The 19,258-nt window shown below is 38.9% G+C and overlaps 1 pseudogene; it reads left to right on the forward strand.

Annotated features, from left to right (window-relative positions):
• Positions 1-4,535: 4,535 nt before the first annotated feature.
• LOC147626379 (germin-like protein 8-9 pseudogene) lies at positions 4,536-17,903 on the forward strand (annotated as a pseudogene).
• Positions 17,904-19,258: the final 1,355 nt, after the last annotated feature.

Genomic DNA, 19,258 nt, shown 5'->3' on the forward strand with positions numbered 1-19,258 from the left:
GTACGGACGGCAGCACAACAGGGCATACGCTACACAAAAATGCGTGCCGACTGAGGAGCACCCCGGGGGTTTATATAGCTGATGGGTGAGGGTGCGGGCGCTGCGCAAAGCAGGGACGAAAGGACGGTGTACCTTCAAAGGCTATGGATCAGTGGCCTGCAATGGTCTACGGGAAAGGTACGGTGCCGGTTGTCTGGGAAAGGAGTGGTACGCATGTACCTTATCCGGTCTGGTGGGTGTCCACGTAAGGGTACGCGTGGACCAAACAGTGGGTGGCCGTCCTTTGGTTCTTGGGCGGCCATTGTACGGGTGCCCTAGTAAGTGTGTACGGACCAAATTTTGGGGCGGGGCACCCAAATTTGGGGCGTCCGCCTCGATTTGCGTGCCGGACCGCCCCGGGGGGCGAAAATTTTTTTTGTCCGGGAGGTTCTCTTGGTCGCAGGGGTCAAGACCGTTCGTCAATCGGACGTGCGGTCGTGCATTTATTAAGGTTTAAAGGTCGCCGTTTTTTAACTAAAATGATTGAAATTAGTGTATAGGCTTGATCCGGTGTCCGTTTTGGATGCTGTAAAATCCTATATTAGGGTAAAATCGCGCGCAGATTCCAAATCTGGGCTCAAGATTTGAAGATTCTAAGTAGAAATGACTCAAATAATAAAATCATTGATATTCATACCATAAAAACTCATAATTACATGGACATTTCTTTATTAGTGAAGATGGGTACGTTACACTTACAAGGGTAATGGAGGTGCTTTATCGCGCCAAATTGCACACATATACATATACACTTATATCACATCCACAAACACACACACACACACACACACACACACAGAACCATATACAACACACACACACACACATACAATACACCCACAACGAGAGAGAGAGAGAGAGAGAGAGAGAGAGAGAGAGAGAAGTTTATGCAGTTTGGCACGATATGGCTCTTGTAAGGGCAATGGAGGTGCTATATCGTGCCAAATTGCACACACATACATATACACTTATATCACATCCTGGCTCTTGTAAGGGTAATGGAGTTGCTTTATTGTGCCAAATTGCACAAATATAAGAAGGGGTTTCTCTCCTTTTCTAACTCATGCCAGTGTCTTACTTATCAGAACAGAGAAAGCTTAAGCGCGGGGAGTCACTACGCTGGATCCTGAGTTTAGTGCTGCGGGTAGGAGCGACATGCATATGAAGTCTACAAAGCTATGATGAGCACAAAGAAAAGATCTATTGACTTCACTACCGACCCTGAGGTTATTGGCAAGGATAGATGAGCCACAACTTGTGAGAGAACAGACAGAAGATCAAGGGTTTCCAACTGTGGAGGCGAGATAATCAAGTTACCCCCTTTACTTTGTAAAGGATCATACTGATGAGGAACCCCATTCAGAAGACCAAGATATGGAGGCAGATAAACAGGAGAAAGCAGGTGTTCTTAGCCTGGTGTCCCTTTCTAAGTGACCTACTCGCTAGAGTCTCTCTATTAAGAGGGATTTTGATTTCTCAACAGAGGCTAAGGAAGAGATGCCGAAGAGAAAGAAGCAAACAAAGAAGGAGCAACGTCTTAGCACTGACATGAAGGAAAAGGAGGAAATTTTTGCACTACTAGCCATTGGGTGTACAACGACTCTTGTAGCGACTCTTTTTTGTCGTATAAGCGATGCTATTTAGAGTCGCTACTGGATCTGCGATACGTCGTTTATACGACATTGTTAGCGAATATTGTAGCGATGCTTCACATCGCATAAGCGTCAATTTTTAAAAAAAATTCTTAACCGTCGCATAAGCAACGAAAACGTCACTTAAGCGATGACGATTGCGTCGCATAAGCGACGCGATGCCTGTGCAACGAGAAAAAATGGCTAGCCGATAAATTTATATCGACGGGATTATATATATACATACTGTTCTTATTAGCACCTCTCTCTCTCTTTCATATTAGCACCTCTCTCTCTCTTTCTCTAGCTCTATCTAGTATTGCTCTCTCTCTTTGCTGCTTGCTTCCTTGCAATTGTGATTATACTCAGTGCTCTCATTGTTTTTGTTGCAGAGATTAGTCAGATTAATGCATAAACGAACATGAATTATGGTAAACAGCACTATCAAGCTCTCTTTTATTGTTGTTAATTTTTAAAATTGAAACTTTAAATTAAATGAAAATTAGACTCTATATACCTGTCACTCACACTCTCTCTCCCCGACACACATATAGACATATTATATATATATATATATATATATATATATATATCATACACACACGCACAGTGCACACTCTCTCTCTTCGTTATTAGGAGCTCATGAGAGGAGGGACCCCCTTGGAAATTTTGAAGGTAGCCTACCATGAGCTCCAGAGTCTGTTGCCTGTTCAAATAGCGTCTAGTTCTCATGAAGCCCTTCTAGACTCAAGCAGTACTATTTCCTGTTAGAGTTACAGTCCTGGGCACTGCCCATTGTACCACATATGCACACACCTTTTTCTTATCACATTTTTCCTCTCCACACGATTGTCTGGCTGGTCGGCCTGCATGCAAGCTTTCCTATATATAAGGAGGGCCATTAAACTCCATAGCTAGCTGCTAGGTGATAGCCGGCAGGTAGAGCTTGAAGCCCATGGGTATCAACAAGGAGAGAGGGTTAGATTTGGTACTTGGTACTTGATTTGGTATCATGTTGAAACCTCGTACTTGCAATTGGTACATGGTACATAAATTGATACATGGTACATGGTATTGTAATCGTAATAGCTTATGTTGAGCGTGATACTTTGAAATCACGTGCTTTGAAACTTCATAGTTCAGATCTTTAAGCTTGAAAGTTAGCTTGAGTTGATACGTAGCGTAGAATCTGGGACCTCTGCAAAAAGTATGAAAATCAAAAGCTTGTTAATATTAGAGCCTAACATAGAAAAACAGTCACTGGAACTGCGATAAAGATTCTAATTTGTCTCTATCTAGCTTTCCAAGAGCTTTTGAGAAATTGTTGATGCTTGCCAATCTTTTGCTTCTTTTGATGTGTTACAACATGGCCTCGCCTCTTTCCTTGTTTAGGGTTTGTTTTTTTTTAACGTAAAGATAAATAAATAACGTTCTCGCAGATACTTAGGCTAATTAACTTACCGCCGACAAATAATTAATTGTTTGACAATAGACAAATTCAGTGATGCAACAAACATATGTCAATATATATCATCAACAAATATATATACATGTGTCTAGTACAAAACAGATCCCTAAGTATGATCACTACATGAGACATCACTATACGAGTCGCTAGTATCGAACTCGTGATCACCATCACCATCACCACTGCCACCACCCGTGCCCCCACCCGCAACACCACCATCACCAGTGCCACCACCCGTGCCCCCACCCGCGATCACGGCGCCGCTCCTCTCAGCCTCTCGGTGTCGCCCCTCGGCCTCCTATCGAGCCACCTCTGTCATGTCGTCCTCGCCATATTGCTTCTGCATTAGTTAGTGAAATCAAATAAGAACATATTACAGTTAACATGAAAATAAACTACAAAACAAAATAGTGATACCCACAAGTGGATTTGGTCTGTCAGCAACAACAAGTGTCGCCTGCAAAGCGTGATAGCCATAGTATGTGGCGTACTCCATCTCCTGCGCCGTAGGTGCATGACCATAGTCTTTGGTCCGCATCAAGACAGAACCAAAGACTTATTGATTTCTTCATTCAATAATATTACCTTTGAAAGTTAAAATTTGAGCGGTCTATACTCACAAATGTGGCCACAAATCCATCTGGCCTAGTCTAGATGTGTGACCAGCTTACAGTCTCTTTCGTACTGCCGTCTATGTAAATTTGATTAAACAAAATAACATAGATTAGAGAATAGTTAGAATCAATCTAGCAAAGTTCATATTAATTCTAATATACTTTAGCAAAGGCACACACCTTCTACTGTGCTTCTGAGGAAAAGTTATGCGTACGCATCTCTCCTTGCAGAAGTATTGCCATGTCTCCATGCACATATCAGCCCTCCTCTTGTTTGTCTCCACCATACAGTAGCGTCTGTTTATTTTTCATATTACAATAAGCGTTAGAATATACCATAGAACTTGTTAGATTTCAATGTTTTGTTTCTTTTATTGATTTTTTAACTTCGATCATTTGATAAATGACTCATGTTTTTATGGTACTTGAAAATCAGATTCGAACCAATCAGAGGGTACACCGCCACCTCCTACTGGTGGTGGTTGGGGTGCACAGAGTTCCAATACTATACATGAACTCATTTATGATGATTTCTACTACAATGAGTCTATTATATGCTGGTGCGCTCGTTGTCGTGGCACATATCGGAGGCCACGACAAGACTGCTTTTCACATGAGATGACTCATGGTATTTTTGAGCGAGCACCACCACTTGAGGAGTGACATCAACCTATGGTATGTGACTGTTCTCCCTTAGTTTTATTATTGGTTATTATATAAAGCAAAGGCTCATATATAATGCAACCATATTATATATGTAGGTATATTCACTTGATGACGAGGATGACTATACTATCAGTGGTGCACATGTCCCTCGCACATGGCACGGGTAGGTCATTTGTTGCAGCTCGAGGTTTCTCGACATCCTCTACCTCCTGCTTGGAGGCTGAGACGGGTGGAGATCATCCGTTGCCTACTCGTTTGCATTCTCTAATACAGACGTATGATCAAAGACGATACTATGGAGGATGGCAGAGAGGATCACTTCCTTTAGATAGAGTGGTTTTTAGCTTGTGGGGTAATTGCTTCATGATTGCTCCGTCTACCATCAGTGGAGCAGGACGAGGCCTCTTTATTGCACAGGATTTGCATGTGCCCCCTTATTCAGAGGTCACCCTTATGTCTTTTTGTGGACCTATATATAGATGGGGTCCATGGCATCAACTTACTCGCTACATTCAGAGCATGAGTACTTATGGGTTATGTCTCAATGCAGCCTCTCTTTCTGATAAAGGGATTACACATGCAGAAGGAAAAAGACTCTATGTTGATGGAAGACCTTACTCTCAAGGAAACATAGCAGGTTTAATCAATAGTAGTCGAGGGATGAGTTCAAGAACCAATTGCACATTTGTGGAGTGTGAGAATAGTCATGAACTAGGACATATGAGTAGGGATGTAGAAAGATACATAGTTGTCAATGCTATTAGATCATTACATGCTGGTGTGATCAATTATGGATGGCGTAGACCTCCACGAGCACCCTTAACAGATGAGGGTTGAGAGCTTCATTGTATACAATTCCTAATGTTATTTTGACCTCTTGTACCCTAATTCTATACTTTAATTTGCACCACGTTCTCTACTGTCTCTAATTTAATTTGATAATGTCTTTTATTGTCTCTAACTATTTTGTATCTGCTGTGATAGTTATTGAATTCCATGCACATCTCTCTTTTCTTTTATATAGAAGCATGCTATTGATACAATCTTCTTTGCCTTCAAATATGTAGATTCCGAATTATGACATCGACAATATCACAAATCAACGTTCACATGACATATCTCACATGTCAATAGAGTGCATGAGGATCCTACGCAGGAGTAATCCTAATGCGTATGCAAGACTAAAGAAACAATATTCTCAGGACTTTAATGGGCGTGATGATATCTTTGATAACGACGATGGCATGTCTGATTTTATTAAGGATTGGTATCAAAATAATAGTGGCAAGCGATATTCCTAATAACGAGAAGTATCTTCGAGAAGAAGCTCTAAAGCGTATCTACACAGGAAGCCAACTGACACGACTGAGTGCAAGCTTACTTATTCTTAATGTTTTTGGATGGAGTAATCTATCCATTTCAGCACTTTTGAAGTATGTAACAATCTAACATATTTTTTTGTTACATTCTAAACATGGTTGCTTCTTATTGATCATATTTTTAATGAACTTGGAGGCTACTCTCTTAGATGTTCTTGCCGACAAGCAATTCCCTTCCTACATCACATGATGAGGTGAAGAAGATGATAAGTAGTCTTGGACTTTTGACTATTCTTCTATACATGCATGTCTCAACGATTGTATTTTATATAGAGGTCAATACGAGGACGGTGTGACGTGTCCAAAATGTCAAATGCCTCGTTATAAAGAGGAGAAAGGTAAGGTCCCTAGAAAGTTATTGAGACATTTTTCCCTGGCTCCACGTATAAAACATATGTTCCAAAGTCCCAAATTAGCTAAGCTTATGACATGGGGAGTGGAGCACAAGAGCAAAGATGGAGTAATGCGAATTCCATCAGATAGTCCTACATTTGAGCATATTGATTTGCGACGGTGGCCAGATTTTGCAAAAGAACCACGCAATTTAAAGATGGGTGTAGCATTAGATGGCGTGAATCCATTTTCAATGAGATCAAGTAAATGGTCTACATGGCCAGTGGTAGTTACTATAATCTACCCCCGTATCTTAGCATTAAGAAAGAGCATTTAATGCTCTCACTCTTAATTCTGAGAAAACGACAAGTTAAAGATCTGAATGTTTATTTGGCCCCTCTCATCGATGCTCTTCAAGATTTGTGGAGAGGGATTGATGTCATGGATATGTCCAGAAGCATCGGTCAAAGACAGTTCCTTGTTCGTGGAATTTTAGCATGGACTATCCACGACTTTCCAGGATATGGTTTTTGCTCAGGTAAATGGTTTAAATATATATATTGTCTCATACGTTTATACGATGTTCATTGTGCTAATCATCTTTGTTATGTTTTCCATGCAGGGATATGTACCAAGGGTTATAAAGCTTGTCCAATTTGTAATGATTGGTTGAGATCGACTTATAGCAAAAACCTCAACAAAAATATATACCTTCGACATAGACGATTTTTATCTGAAGGTCATTATCTATGAGACAGAAGGCAAGCCATACATTTTAATGGAAAGGTAGAAGAAGGGAGATGTCCAATACCACTGACACTGAAGGATTGGTATCTAAAGTGGATTGTTGGACCCGCTATCAATCCGGAGTCGAATATCATAAGCGGCGATGATGATGATGCTGTAAAGAAGCGAGCGAGAGGAAAACGTGCTCTAGCTCAAAGTCCTTCGATATGGTATACTTTGGAATATTGGAAGGATTTGAGGATATGTCATCTTCTTGATCCTATGCACATATTCAAGAACGTTGGTCATTCGTTATGGCAACACCTCGTTGGCTTGAAAGACACAGCGACAACAAGAAATGACTTAAAGGATCAAAACTCAAAGCCCAATCTATGGCCACTTTATGATGAAACTCGACGTGTGAGACAACCTACTATTGAAAATACAAGTGAATAGGGTGTGCGAGAACAAGCCCTTCGTTAGAGGCTGTAAAAGAGACGTAAATGTGAAAGAACCTGTGAAAAGGTGAGAAGAATCTACTGGGAGAGAATAAAGGGATGAGAAGATTTAGGAAGTGGAGATATTCTGGGAAAAGTGAAGAGGTGGAGAGAATCATGCAAAAGAGGTGGAGATATTCTGGGAGAGAGAGGAGAAATCAGTGGGATTAGATGCTTTGATGTAAACACTATAAATTGAGGCATTGGCCTAATGAGAATTTGTTGGTTTTTGATTATCCATGCCTACATTAAGCTATTTATTAATTACTCACTAATCACATCTTAATTATTTATTAATCACTTTGTTAATGATGTTAATGATGTTGATTCTAGTATTTGATCCACCATAGCTCATCACATTCCTCTAATTTCAACATGGTATCAGAGCCATGCCTAGAATCCATCAGGTTTATGAGCCCATTATCTAATTAATCAGGATTAATTAGAAATTAATCAATTTTTTAGTTATTTTTCAACTCACCTCTGTACCCTCAACTGGTGGAGAAGCTCTAGCTCCTTGCACACTCAATATTAGGCCAATCCCTTCTAGCTACAAACAAAACAGTCAAAATTTAATTTGATCGACAGTGAGATCCAAGCTCTTCATCAAATCTGCAAGGTGACTTTGGTAAAACAAAGATTAAGCTTTCAATATTTGGTCAAATCTTGTGTTTCTTGGCATAATACTCTACTAGACTCATCGCTATTGATGGCTTTGAAAGCATTTGAGCTCATTTGAAGTCTAAGGCCCCAGATCTGGACTCCCCGCATACTCTGTTTTCTGCACACAAAATAGTAGATTAATTTGCTAATCACTATATTTTGGTACAATTGAGGGTTCAAATTAACCATTAGGTATCTGATATACAGATCCTTATAACTTGAGATTGCAATTTGGAGTTGGTTTGATACTCCAACCATTCCGTACAAATTGGTTACCCTTGATTTAATGTAATTTTTGGTGATTTTATGCTGATAAATTTATTGTAATCATCTATTAAACACCAGATTGAGTTGTAAAAGGGTAGACACTGCCCTTGAATCTTGAAATTGGATCAAGAGGTAAGAGACCCTTCACATCATCATGAGTACAGCACAGGAAATAGCCAAATTTAATGGGGAACAATTTTACACATGGCAGACAAAAACCATGTATTTGCTCAGGAAAAATCTGTGGGGGCTAGTTGAGAGAAGAGATGAATGTCCAGAGAGAGGGAAAAATGAGTGGAAGAGCAGGCACATGAAAAAGCATTGGGACTTATAGCACTCAGTTTAAATGATGAAATCATTTATCACATCATAGGGATACAATGGGCAAAAGATGCATGGGATGAACTCAATAAATTATTTGGCACACAAGCTAAAAATTCAAAGATAAATATGTTAATGCAATTCTACAAATTGGATATGAAGGAAATTGAACCTTTAATCACACACTTGAACAGATATAAAAGCATTAAGCAACAACTGGCAGCTATTGGTTATGGCAAGGATAGATGAGCCATAGCTTGTGAGAGAACAAACAAAAGATCAAGGGTTTCCAACTGTGGAGCCGGGAGAATTAAGTTACCCCCTTTACTTTGTAAAGGATCATAATGATAAGGAACCCCATTCAAGAGACCAGGATGATATGGAGGCAGATGAACAAGAGAAAGCAGGTGTTCTTAGTCTGGTGTCTATTTCTAAGCGACCTACTCGCCAGAGTCTCTCTGTTAAGAGGGATTTTGATTTTTCAACAGAGGCTAAGGAAGAGATTCCGAAGAGGAAGAAGCAGAAGAAGAAGAAGCAACGTCTTAGCACTGACATGAAAGAAAAGAAGGAGGAAATTTTTGAGAGCAATGATCTTGCTTCTAATTGATGAGAAACTTTTCAATTTTTTTGTAACGCGGTAGCTATTGGACGACTTTCACATTATTGCTGAGATGTTTAACAAGCCTCTGCACAAGTAGAGTCAATTTTGGACCAGCATGCAGAGTACTTTTCGATTTTGTTTGTAATGCAAGAGCTACTGATGACTTTCACATTATCGATGAGATGTTTAACAAGCCTTTGCAAGTAGAGTCAATTTTGGACTAGCATGAGAGTACCTATCGAAACACATGGATGGTTTCAAAAAATTAGTATCCGAAGGAACGGTGCTGCTGCTAAACAAACAAGCTTATGTGCACTTGCTAGATTGTGCATGAAGAAAGAAGGCAAACAATTTTCTATACAAGAAGTACAAGGAACTCCCATCTTCCTACAAGCCTACTTGGTGTACCTTGCACTTAAGTTGTTGTGCAGGCTGTTGTATGAGCCATTTGGATTCCTTTGCTACTTGCACTGCCTCTATAAAGAGCTTCCTAAAGGGGTGAAGAACTATTGTATGAAGATACTATTCAAGATGAAATTCCCCAAGAAGATAAGTTACCTTCTGAGGAGGCAGAACTTGAGGAAGAGATACAGTTAGTACAGGAGGAAGAGGAGGCAAAGTCCATGGATATTGTTGCTCTTAAGCCATCAACAATATAGAGACCTCTGGATGTAGATCTCTTCAAAGTGGACCAGTGTGGTCTAGTATTACCAGTATGGTCTAGTATGGATATTGTTGCTCGCTATATTGTTGCTCTTAAGCCGTCAACAATATAGAGACCTCTGGATGTAGATCTCTTCAAAGTGGACCAGTGTGGTCTAGTATTACCAATGCTGCCAAAATTCGTTGTGGTGGATAACAAATGTTATGTACTGTTGTCTGACATTTAGAATATTTTCAGTCTTAGGGAATATTTTTCTTTATGTGCTATTACCAATTTTTAGGAAGAGGGTAGTGGTTTTGTCTCGGAAGATGATAGTGATGACTTAGTATATTGGAGGAAAATTACAATAGTAAAGAGTGTCTCAGTATATGTTTAGGCAAAGCACAAAAGCTCAAAGATGATGGATTTGTGCCAGATGATAAAACCTTCATGAAGCTGCAGGCCAAATATGGCTTTGATAAGTTGAATGATTCCACAAAGGAGTAGATGAACAGAGTAGGAGAAGATAGTAAAAGTTCTATTAACCTTTGGCAAGACCAACAATTTGTGAGACAGATGAGACTCAGGTTCTCTCTCTCTCTCTCTCTCTCTCTCTCTCTCTTTGTGTATGTGTGTGTTGTGTGTGTGTGTGTGTGTGTGAATGTGATATGTAGACTTATATTTCCTTAATTATTTTGTTTTGCAGAGTACATTTGAAGTCAATGATGAATTCTTAGAACGGCATAAAAGGGAGTATTGTGGCAGCAGCTGAGATGTAGCTCTCTCTCACTGCCTAAGCAAATTGTCTAAGGCAAAGATTATAATCTACCACAATGTCATGATAGTTGCAAAGTTTTTATTCAAGACATTGTCCATGTTCCTAGATGCAATGATTATTCCTAAAAGTTATGAGAAGATTATTTTGATACAGAAGTCTACTGTCTTAGAAATTTTTGGATGTTGCCCTGGTTAAGGGGTTACTTTCATACATATGCTGCAGTAGCATTGTCACTAGGCATGATCAAAATTTGGTATGCATATTATTGGGGACTAATCCATGCCAAAGCTTCATGCGTTGCATTCGCATTTGTAGCCACAATTCAAGCCTAATTGTTATGCAGTGGATCAGAAACTCATTGCATTACACAAAATAAGGAGAAACCCATGTCCTAGTTATATTTTTAAATTATAGTTTATCTCTATATCCTCCATCAGGTTTGTTTCTTATTATATATTACACTAATTTTTAAAAAAAGTAACTATATAAATATTAAAGTCTATAATTTGTTCAAGTATTTGATGTTTTAAACTAACATTACTAAATTAACTTTTGTTCAAAAATAAGATCTAAAATTCTACCAGTATCCAATTTTCTTTTCTAAACTATATACATAAGTATACAAACAAGGATTAAATTTAGTTTATGGAAATTTATCAATGCAGAATAAACTTAGGTTGGATAAGCATATAATCAAAAATTTAAAACTAAGTATAAATAGTTGTAATAGTTTTAAAGAGTACACTTGTTAAGGTATGAATAACCGGTTTATGTTTTAAAAAAATTTGATGCATACAAAAAATAATTACTTCATGTAATATGGAAAGGTTAATATGTTTTTCAAAGATGAAGTAATTAAAAATATATTTTTTTATTAAAAATATGTTTTTAATGAAAAAATAAAAGATGATGCCTAAAATGTATTTGTGTTTGAAAGTGGAACCATTAATAGGACCATGTAGATGGAATTTATGAACTTAGCTTCATCAAATCTAGAAATATAGGTGTAGAGCGATTTAGGAAAGGTCCTTACATAAAATAGGGGTTATCCTAATAGATTAATTGTATATGGAAAATGTAGTGAAGTAGAAAAATAAGAGAAGGTGAAGGCTCATAAATGATCCACTGCTTCTTCTCTCGACTTTGACATGGTAAGCGAACTTAAGGTAACCTATATATTTTATCATTAGTAGCCTAAAGAAGATTATACAAGAGGAAAAATCCATCAATTTGGCTTCCTTTATATGGTAACAAGATATTTCCCGATGTTGTTTGACCATGCTTTGGGTGCCTGCTTCAAGCCATACAAGGCTTTGCATAAACTGCACACAAAATTTGAATGTGCATTGCTCTCATAACCTAGTGGCTACATCATCATGTAAACTTGCAAATTAGCATGCAAGAATGCATTCTTTATACCCATCTAATGTAAAGACCAACCATTTGATAGCTCTCATAATCAGACTGAAGATCTCCTCTCATAGTCAATGCTAGATGTTTGTGCATCAACTAGTCTTACCTTATACCTATTCATATACAGATCCATCTGAATTATGCTTGACCTTGTAAACCCACTTACATCCAATTCCCTTCTTATCCTTGGTCAAATGCACTAATTTCCATATCACACTAATTCTCATATCATATTTGCATCCATGGCATCTTCCCATTTTCAAACTGTCTGCTCAAAACAAGTGGGCTCTATCTCCTATATTTCTTTAACCATGTAAGAAAAGTGAAGCATTAGGACATTTTGGAGGTCATTTGTAGGGCCTTGTAAGAAAATGGTCGATTCTTATTTTCTCTCTCTAGAAAAAATCTTGAAATATTAAAATAAAGAGAATGTAAAAGTCATAAAAGTGTAGTCTCTGAGCCAGAGAGGTAAATTTTCTCCCAGGCGGTTGTCTTAAAGTTCATGAGAACCTTCTTTGAAATGATACATTTGAAACTGCAAGAATAAAGCTAGTTCAAGAGGGAAGACAATTTGGAGGGAATTAGAACCTTCATCTCTAATTTCAAAAGACAAATACAAGCCTTCTCTCACGATAGCCAGTCATATTCTTTCACTCTGCATCATATAGTATACTTACTCATTCCTAGAACACTCCAATGGAGAACAACCATGTACACACTCATTCTATTGAAGAGTCTAATCATGAAAGCATTAAGAGGAAGTACCACTTTCACATTGATCTAGATAGTGCGTATGCATCCATTCAAAAATGCAGAAGTGGACAACTATTGCTCTCATTAGATGTTAAAGATCATATGAGGTTGTTGAGGAAGCAACACATAGACCTTTGGTGTGATGGCTCCATCTATCCTATTGACCCCCATACTGCTTCACCTTTTCAAATCCCACAACTCTCTTACGTTTTGCAGGTGATGGTGCCACAGGCTTACTAGGATATTGCAAGTCAATTTCTTACATGTAAGAGAGAGAAAGGCATTATTCACAACACTTAGCAAATGAGCTTCTTGGCTTGTTTGGTGAATGCAAGACACAAAAAGTTAGATTGGAAGAACAAGAATGTCAAATCAATAAACTAAGAAGTGACCTCCGCAAATATAGAGAAAAAGACACAATCATTGGACATGCATACGAAAAAGAAAGCTCAAAAACGTCGAGAACTTGAGGCTCAGTTCTGGAGGCCTAAAGAAGAGAATCCAAGCCATAAGGTAATATTGCACTAAATGCATTCCCATTCACATGTCTTTTATGTTAGCAGTTAATCTTATTTTATTTGCTGGGCCTCTTTGTGATTTACATGTTCTCTATGTTAGTAATGAGTAGTGCTATATTTGTAGGGTTGTCATATATCCTGACAAAGAGAATATCAATCCCAATCTTAATCTAGAAAAGCAACTAAAACCATTTGTGACATCAAGAACGGCAAGAGAAATGATAAAAAGAGAAGAAGTTGAATGTGGTTCAACGAGATATAGTGGATGAATTTATAACCAACAATACAGTTTCAGCTACGGCGGCGGATATTCAATTCGCCATGGATTCAAGTGGAGTGAGTCATAAGAGTTATAGTGCCATGTAGAAGTCACTGTCATCCCTGCTTGAGACTAAAGGCATTAAAGAAAAGTTACTTCCAACACCTACAAGAACGGCAAGAGAAATGATAAAAAGAGAAGAAGTTGAAGGTGGTTCAACGAGATATAGTGGATGAATTTATAACCAACAATACAGTTTCAGCTGCGGCGGCGGATATTCAATTCGCCATGGATTCAAGTGGAGTGAGTCATAAGAGTTATAGTGCCATGTAGAAGTCACTGTCATCCCTGCTTGAGACTAAGGGCATTAAAGAAAAGTTACAACGGCTTCACTATGTTGGTCACTCATACCACATTGTAGGAGAGTTTAAGGAAGAAGGTGGCAGCATATTCTACAATGAACACAACAATATATTCATGGACTTGGAGCTCTTGCAAAAGAGAATGGTGGAGTTATATGATATTACATTTGAGGAGATAGGAGGTGGAGTTCTATGATATTACATTTGAGGAGATAGGTGTAGTTTAGTTTGTTATCAAGCTTGATGAGTGCAAGATTATCAAGGAGAAAAAAATGGAAAGGGTCACAATAACACTTATGAATAGGGGTCTTTGTAATTGTAGTAGGGATGAACCAGAAGTCAGTGTCATCCCTCCTTGAGGCTAAAGGCATTAAAGTAAAGCTACTTCCAACACCTACATTTGAGGAGATAGGAGGTGGAGTTCTATGATATTACATTTGAGGAGATAGGTGTAGTTTAGTTTGTCATCAAGCTTGATGAGTGCAAGATTATCAAGGAGAAAAAAATGGAAAGGGTCACAATAACACTTATGAATAGGGGTCTTTGTAATTGTAGTAGGGATGAACCAGAAGTCAGTGTCATCCCTCCTTGAGGCTAAAGGCATTAAAGTAAAGCTACTTCCAACACCTACAAAAGTTTGGAGACATAGGGAGGAAATAAACACAGAACGGATTCACTATGTTGGTCACTCATACCACATTGTAGGAGAGTTTAAGGGAGAAGGTGGCAGCATATTCTACAATGAACACAACAATATATTCATGGACTTGGAGCTCTTACAAAAGATAATGGTGGAGTTCTATGATATTACATTTGAGGAGATAGGAGGTGTAGTTCAGTTTGTCCATCAAGCTTGATGAGTGCAAGATTATCAAGGAGAAAAAAATGGAAAGGGTCACAATAACACTTATGAATAGGGCTCTTTGTAATTGCAGTAGGGAGGGATGAACCGAAGTATTTTAGTGTGTAGTCCGAGACGAACATCTGGTGGCTAGGTTCATTTGAAGTCAAGAAAGAGGACCATGAATCCTTGTTTTTGGTATTTGATCATATACATATCCCCAATCTCATCAAAGAATAGATGAATGCAACTAGGATGCTCCATGTAGAGAAAAGGGGGAAATTTCAAGTCAAATGGCATCTTGCGGGTGACTTGAAGACTCTCAAGTGCTTATTTAATTGCAGCAAAGGGGCCAATGCAAAGTCTCCATGACTTTACTACATGGATTCCGCAAGGGTGATGGACTCTAAGTGGTGGAGACGACCACCGAACATACAAATTTTGGATGAGAACTTTAAACCAGTGTTTGAGATTCCTCTTTCCAATGTGCATATATACACCCTTCATGCTTTGTGTAGTATCACACATAAGTCTTTTACAATGTATCTTTCCATTCTAATGACTTTGGAAATTCCAGTGAATTCGGCTTTCGTTTATACCTTAACGGTGTTCGCCATACTCTTCTAGTTCCTTTGGGTTCTCTCCATAAATTACAGTAGAAGGGGAGATCCTCCCCAAAAAACTGCTAGTATCCACATGATTAAAGCTCATGTATGGTGGGTGGAACATGTCCATGATGTGAGTGTAGGAGAAGAACTTGTGTAAAAACAAATGGAAATTCAGGTTCAAGCCATGGACATGGTGCCCCTTTGTGAGAGAGAGAGAGAGAGAGATTAAGAGACAAAGCGAGATGTGATAGCCAACAATTGAGAGAGATTGCACATCACAATGATGTCTGTACTATGAGAATAATTCCACCATGTATAAGAGACATAGGGAGATGTGATAGTAGCCCAACAATTGAGAGAGATTACACATCACAATAATGTTTGTACTATGATAATAGTTCCACCATATATAACAATAATGATTGTATTATGATAATAATTCCACCATATACAATGATTATATAGGCATGAGGGCCGTATCTTATATTCTTTTATTAAGGGGTTGTTCACACACCACTTGACAATTACTAGACTCCGAAATATCCAACAAACCCCTCTTCAAAGTGAAGTGTCAGCTAAGAGTGATACATAACGTTCAATATGATGATTTGGGCTCTTAGATCGCAATCATGTAATACAAAAGCACACAATGATGCCAACACATGAAATTCTCATGTTAGGTCCAATTGCATACATTAGTCTGTTTATAGACAACCATCTCTCTCTAAGTAGGGAAAGTAAGATAAAAAGAAGCCAAGCCTTCTATAGAAGGCTTATAAAAAAGATATCCAAATATTGAGATGTTGGGAGACATCCCTAGCATATAACCCATAAATCATACATAATTAGAAGATAATGTTGGAAGTAAGATAAAAAGAAGCCAAGCCTTCTATAGAAGGCTTATAAAAAAGATATCCAAATCCAAATATTGAGATGTTGGGAGACATCCCTAGCAAATATTGAGATGTTGGGAGACATCCCTAGCATATAACCCATAAATCATACATAATTAGAAGATAATGTTGGAAGTTTGAAAAACTCACCACGTTGGTGTAATATCTATGAAGATCATCCTTTGATGTCATTACCAAGTGATTGACACTTGGACTATCATTTTGCGGCTCAAGGGCCAAGGGAGAGTACCTCTTAATGCTCGATTTAGAAGCTATAATGAAGGATTTGTTGTTGATGTGGCATGGTCGCTTTAATGCAGAAGGATTTCTTGTGGAAAAGCTCCAAAAACTTATCGGTGTGCAAGGTCTTCAATTTGATGATTTTCTCAACATTTGAGATAAGACCCAAATTCTTGATAGGGTAAAAGCTGTAATTGGGCCAAGATTTGAGAAAAGCACCAAATTCTTGATTGTGTAGAGGCTATACTTAGGCCAACTTTACCCTAATTTTTGAAAAGCCGCAATTTCTTGTGGCTTCAAGAGCTTAAATTTGTTGGTTTTTTCCATACTTGAGAAAAGCATCAAATTTTTTTTCAAGGCAATGCCTCTGATTTGATGATTATGCAATGCTCCCCCACCTCCCTAAAAGCATATGCAAAAATGTAGTGTAGTTTGGAGGAAGCGATTAACGCAACAAATGAAGGGGGTGGATATATATGGGAATATTAACTCACAAATCAATGATTTGGAACTTGAGAACTTCAAAAAACTGAAGGTGATTAGGGTTAATCACTCGATTAGTAAAGGAAATTGATGATTGCTTGGTTTTCATCACCCACTTGATGGTTTGCCTTTAAACTTGAAACTCAGTTAGCTTGTATCACCAATTAGAAGACCCTAAGAGAAATTGTTCATTTTACATGTAGCCCTCAATGCTATAAATTATGTTTTTCCATGAGTTTATGATGTGTTTTCACCACATTTTCTTTGAGTTGAAATAAGCCCCTCGAGGTCAGGTAGCTCTGTATTATCTTCAAAACACACTAAAAATCTAAAAGAATGATTCTCTATAGAGGGAGAACAAGGAAAAACATTGCCAGGGGGTGCCTAGGCAAAGAGGAAAAAAGGGTTCTTACTAATGAAAGGTGATTAATGGGAGTATCATGGATCAAGGCTCTGATACTATATTTGTGCAGCCAACTTCTTTGCTCTCAACACGCAGGGCCTGTCCATCACCCGCATCGCCTTCGACCCCAAGGGATTAAACCCGCCCCACGTTCATCCCCGCGCCACCGAGGTGCTCTTCCTGGCCGAGGGCACGCTCAAGGTGGGCTTCGTCACCGCCACGCCCAACAATACCCTCTTTGAGCAGACCCTCTCCCCCGGCGATCTCTTTGTCTTCCCTCGCGGCCTTGTGCACTTCCAGCTCAACCCCGACGAGCACCAATCCGCCCTCGCCATCTCCGCCCTCAATAGCCAGAACCCGGGCACCTCGCAACTCGCCGCCGCTCTCTTCGACGCCTACCCACCCCTCCCCGAGGAGGTGCTAGAGATAGCCTTCGGCATCGGCAAGGATGAGGCGGAAAGCCTCATTGCCAGCGTCGCCAAAACCCTTTCTTAGCTTGAGTAGACGCCGCGAACTTATACACGCACACTCTCGTACCGTCACACGCCGCCAAGTTCTCTCTCGTGAATATTTCTTTTGAAATAATGACACTGTTTTCTTATCTCACGTGATTGACAAAAAAAAAAAAAAACTACATGGGCCATGGCCTCACAAAATTTTATGAATATTGCCCATTGTGTAACTAGGTTTTAAAAACTTGATTATCACGTTTTTAGAATATAACTATACCTTTACAACTTATACACACTCACTGGTTTATGAAAAAGAGAGATAGATATTGAGAGAGAGAGAGAGAGAGAGAGAGAGAGAGAAAGAATGTGTTCTTCATAATCAATCGAGATGATTGAGATCTAGATTGAGATTCAAATCAAGACTCTGAGTGAGATCAAGGTTAAGATTGAGGTTGAGACAAATACTGTGCTTGGTTATATTGTTTGGGAAATTTCATTTTAAGTCCCTACAGAGGCTAGAATGTGCAAAATTGTTATATTTGAGTCTCTACAAGACGAGAGTGAAAGTGTGAGTGTAAGTGTGTTAAAATAATTTTCTAAGATTAAAATTGTGAGATAAGCTCTCTACTACAAAGGTTAAAAGAGTCTCTACAGAGATGCGAGTGCAATGCGAGTGATGGATCGCAGGTGGTCGGATGGATCAAGCTTCTTTTAGAGTAATACATGTCATTAATGAAGAAAACATAAGTTGTTGATAATGCACAAACTGTGAATGGGAGATATAACTGGATATCTTACCCTTATAATGACATGCCTCATTTTTGGGATACTCCCCAATGGGATAATCCAACCACCAAGGGCAATATTCCTTCTCCCAAAATCACTAAGCCCATGATCTTGCATCCAAGAGGGGAAAATGCATCCCTTCCTAGAAGAATCTATCCACTCCTCTAGAAAATCTGGCATATCCTCATCAATAGAGTGCTCATCATGTTGCTTCACTTATTAGGGGACATTTGAACATATTTTGTGACTTTTACTAATGAAAGTAATTAGCAACGGACCAATAAGAATAGAGGATTGTGCACATTTGGTCTCCTTTGAATATAGCGAGGGAGACTAGGCTTTAGGGAGGGGGACTAGGCTTTCAGTACTAATAATTGCACTTGTCCCTTTAAAAAAGTAGAGGGTTTAGGGTAGGTATGGTCCTACCATTTTCGTGGCTCAAAAAATCCTTAAAATTTTGAAATTTCTGAGATCCCCCCAAAACTCACTTTCCCCCCCAAAAACCCATCTCAAATTTCATTGTAGTCAAAAATTTCATTTTCAAGTCCGCTTTCCCTCTTGAACGTCCAAATCAAACTCTTCCTCCCTTCCTTTTCCATCTCTATCTCATTTGCCCAACCC

Source organism: Cibotium barometz, chromosome 22, assembly GCF_041138505.1.
Source record: "Cibotium barometz isolate CiBa-2024 chromosome 22, ASM4113850v1, whole genome shotgun sequence".
Lineage (NCBI taxonomy): Eukaryota > Viridiplantae > Streptophyta > Polypodiopsida > Cyatheales > Cibotiaceae > Cibotium > Cibotium barometz.